Raw genomic sequence first — 4,899 nt, 5'->3', positions numbered from 1 at the left:
TAAAGATCCTTGCAGGAAGTAGCATGTAAACCCCAGCACAATGTTCTGCATGTAGAAGGACCTCATAAACACATATTGACAGGTATTAATTATTTAGTGAAAGTCTATCTGATCTACTCAGGGTTTTTTCAGTGCTTATTAATTCACTTATTCCTCCTCACAACCTTCTTATGATACTGGGTGGGAAGTAGAGAGATGAAACAGTTTACCAAAGATCACAGTAGTTGAGCCAGGATTCAAACCCAGGCAGTCTAGTTCCCCAGTCTGTGCTCCTGACCCCTGTGCTCCAACCCCTTACCTCACCAGAGGAATGCCCCTATAGTCTCCCTCTCTGCAACCAGGTGACAGACATTCTCCTTTGCAGTATTTCTTTTTGCAGAGTTGGACATTGATGCTTTCAAGGTAACAGGATGTGTGATACATGTGGGTTTGAGGCTTTGCCTTGATCTAGCACTGATATGTTTAAAGTGATCCAAAATTTAATAATGTGGGTATCATGAGCTTAGTTTGGTGCTAGTTTGAACAAGATTCTGGAATTTATGTTTTTCAAGTCTCTGGTAAAATATTTTTACAGTTTTAAAATATTAAGGTTAGTATCTTGATTCTTAGTTATCTGAAGTATGATTATCTGTTTTTGCAGATAAATTGTTGATCTCATTCACAGTTTCCCTCTCTGTAACTAGGTGTACCTCTCTTGCATTAGTTGGACATTGATGCTTATAAAGCATGATGGCTTGTGTGGCACATGTGGATTTGGGGCTTTGCCCTGATCTAGCACTGATGTGCTTAAAGTAATTCAGCTTTGTATAATATGAATCAATTTTGGCCAACATTTCAACCTTCTTTGAGTTCATAAAGGACCTTATATTATTCTCTTGTCACATGCTGCCCTGGATTGTTATGGAAGACTAGTATATATCCTGCATAGAAATATTTGTCCAGTAAATCAAGAAATGAATGAAAAAAGTCTGGGGAGAATTCTGTATCACCTGAAATTCACTAGCAGACTTTTTTGAGAATATAATTTTAGTAATTATAGAAGTATGATTAATAACAGTTCTCATATAATTTTCAATCTCCTCATTGAGCCCACATTCCACCTGGTGTGTGTACATATATATTTTCCCCATGCTGTAAGTGCAATGAACACTGGACAGAAGATACAATGTAACTTTGTCTTGTGGTCATTAATAAATCTTCCCTGGAACACTCTCATGAACTGTCTCTTGAGATATTCTTACTTCAGCATATACTTCATGGTACCTGGTTTAGTCCATGATCAAAAGCTTGAAGGCAAAAATTTCAGAGGAAAAATAATTCATCTTGATACCAGCCTCACGATTAACACAAGATATGCTATATGTGTAGACTTCTTTTTTTCTACCACCAACTTTGTGTCCTGGTAAATAGTTTTCAATTCTAAGGCTGATAGCAGTATGCTAGTGCTGGTGTTGAAACTGTAGTAAAGAAACTGGAAGGAATTTTGTATATGTTAAAATGCAAGTTTTACCATGGGCTAAGCCTTCTTCAAACTAATTGTCAATGAAACAGTGGGAAAACAATCAATTAAGGATTGATGGAAGCCCGTTGCTGATATGAAAGCCACCATTACCATTGCTGAGACTTGGGAAGACTAACGAATAACTGTAGGGCAGTAGCTGGAAGAAACTATCACTTGACTCTCATCAGGGCTTTAGGCAGAGGGATTGCTAAATACAGCACTGGACATTCATGTCCATAAGGATCATAGCATCCTTATCCTGTAAATGCCTCCTTGATTATAGCTGCCATTGTTGAGGGCATGCTCTGTACTCTTATTCATGATGCTTGAGTGTACTTAAAATGCAGTCTGACTCTAGAAGTACCTCTGCAGGATTAGATTGGAGGTATCAGGATAAACTCATGGTTTTTAATATATAAAGAGAAAGGAAATCAATGTAGAGTACAACATATGTGTGCATGTACCTATGTATGTGTGTGTATATACATGTATTGTGTATACCTGTATGTGTATGTGTATACAGCTATTTCCTTTTTCTGTGGGCCAAGAGGGTCTAGAAGCAGTGACACTCCAGTAGCAATGCACATACCAAGTGTCCAAATTTTTATTTCTAAATATTATTCTACCCAGAAGTAGAACAAGGGCTGTGAGGAATGGTGATTGTAGGACTGGGATGGGGAAGAAAAAGATGAGCTTGGAACATCTTGTGGTGGCAGAAAGTAGAGAAATGCTCAAAGAATGACAGAGACAAAGCAGAAGAAGACCCGGGCCATTATGAAGGAGCTCCCACAAGACAAACTTGCAATAATTTGACCATCAAAATAAATTAAATGTTTATGGATTGTAATCCATTGAATAAAATAAAAATACAATGAAGTTGAAAACAACATTAATATGTAGGGGAGAATGGAAAGCTTTCCCTTATGATAGAAATCTAACTCCTTACTGTAGAAAGAATGATGGAAATAGTAATATTACTATTTGACAATATTTTGGGCTCCTGGACCAAATTTCAACTTGGGAGGGTGTTCCCACACCACCACCAATTCTCTGGACAACTGAGTGTCCTACAGTTTGACTTAGTTCTGACATTATCCCCCCCACCCCTTCAGACTCCAGTCACAAGTCCAGATTTTCACCTGTGCTTCTGACCAACTGGCTATAAATCAAAGGTTCCCACAACCCCCTCACTGAGTTCAATTAATTTGTTAGAGCAGCTCACAGAACTCAGGAAACCCATTTACTCACTAGATTACTGATTTATTATAAAAGGATACAACTTGGGAACAGCCAGATGGGACAGATACATAGGGGAAGGGTCACAGAGCTTCCCTGCCCTTTCCAGGTGTCCATTCTCCCCACATCTCCATGTGTTCACCAACCTGGAAGCTCTCTTGAACCCTGTCCTTTTGAGTTTTTAAGGAGGCTTCATTACATAGGCATGTTGATTAAATCACTGGCCATTTGGCAGTTGATTCCGTGTCCAACCAACCCCTCTCCAATCCCTGAAGGTCAGGGAGATGGGACTGAAAGTTTCAACTCTCTAATCATGTGGTTATTTCCTTTAGTGAACAACCCCCATCCTTAGGTGATCTAGGAACATTCCAAAAGTCACCTTATTAACATAACAAAAGACACCTTTATGCCTCTCAGCACTTCTTAAGAAATTCCAAGTGTATTAGAAGCTTTGTGCCTGAAATGGGGAGGAAGACCAAATATATATTTCTTTTTTTTTTTTTTTTTTTTCTTGCGTTATGCGGGCCTCTCACTGTCGTGGCCTCTCCCATTTGCGGAGCACAGGCTCCGGACGCGCAGGCCCAGCGGCCATGGCTCACGGGCCCAGCCGCTCCGCGGCATGTGGGATCCTCCCGAAACGGGGCACGAACCCGCGTCCCCTGCATCGGAAGGCGGACCCTCAAGCACTGCGCCACCAGGGAAGCCCCCAAATATATATTTCTTACTGAAACAGAGCAGGATCCTGTGGGGCTCTCCCAGGTACAAACCCTTTTTGTGTCTTCTGTTTCTTGTTTGTAGGAAATAGCCTTCATTCAACCTCCTTGACCTTCCCTGAGTTCCAAAGGGCAGAATCAAACAGTTGCTTATCAGGGAAGGGAGGGATTGCAGAAACAAAGGAGAGTCAGGAAACAATAGTGCAGCCTTGGGGCAGGGTCCTGGTTCCTCCTCAAGGAATATACATAACACAATCTTTGAGTTCTTCTGTAGGAACTAAGGTCCCCATCCAGGTGGAGGATGGTCACTTCAGGCTGGGCACAAGATTCCTGAAGCACTGCCCTGTTACCACCAACCAATCAAAGAAAGTCTGCACACAGTGGGAGATAACAACTCTGACCCCTTCCCCAAATGATTCTCCCTTTAAAAACTTTCATGTTCAAGTAGAATCTTTGGAGTTGGTAGACATGAGTCGACCTTCTCCCCAGCTTGCTGGCTTCCTGAATAAAGTAACTTTTCCTTCCCAACCGGCACTCATCTCTCAAGTGGCAAGCAGCCAAACCTGAGTTGGATAACATTACAAATCACAATATCACAGGCAAACACCTTAGTGATAATTGATTCAGGCAAGAATCATCAGTGGATGCAAAAACTATGAAAGAAAGTTGGATATTATTACCAGGATATATACATAGTCTCAAATTATCCCCCTATAAGATACATGTTAATTATAAAAGGAAAATAGTAACTTACAATGGATAAACCAGGCAGACATCCTTTAACCATTTGATCAAAGTTATCATCACTAGTGTCAGTGCCTTGCAGTCTAAGACTGCCAGGAACACTCTTGTAATTGAACAAGCAGTGAGGGCAAATGCACGCGTGGGAAACCCTGGGGCCTCTCAGTAAGAGGGTGTGAATAAGGACTCAGGATGTGGGCTTGTTAAGTCAACCCTTGGAAGAAGGGTTAAGGAAGTGCCTGGGGATTGGAAGCTGTCAGGAAGCAGGGGTAATTCAGTCTTGGGTATCTCATTAAATCTTACACAGGAGGAAGGAAGACTAGACTGAAACTAGAGCTATAATTGATAAAGAAATCACAGGTGCACATATCAGCTAGGATAGAGGGATGTTTGGCCATTTGTATAATGATGACAATATTCATTATTTTGTCTGTGTGCAGGCATGATAATGGAAGGGTCTTGTCACAATGTCACAGAGTGGCCTTGACTAATATTGACATTCCGGGAAATAGTTTATGTGCGATAGAACACCAAGACCCAGCTATGAGTGACAGCCCAGCTCCTAGCAACACCAAGGCCTAGCTGGTGGCATCCTCAGATCCCAGATGTCAGGCACTTCTTTTTTCGTTCTCACTAATAATGGGACAGATCAACATCACATGCATACTGATATGAGAAGGGAAACATCATCACTCTTGTGCATTCCTG

The sequence above is a fragment of the Lipotes vexillifer genome, unplaced genomic scaffold (genome assembly GCF_000442215.2).
Source record: "Lipotes vexillifer unplaced genomic scaffold, Lipotes_vexillifer_v1.1 scaffold266, whole genome shotgun sequence".
Classification (NCBI taxonomy): domain Eukaryota; kingdom Metazoa; phylum Chordata; class Mammalia; order Artiodactyla; family Lipotidae; genus Lipotes; species Lipotes vexillifer.
Note: the sequence above shows the minus strand (reverse complement) of the source record.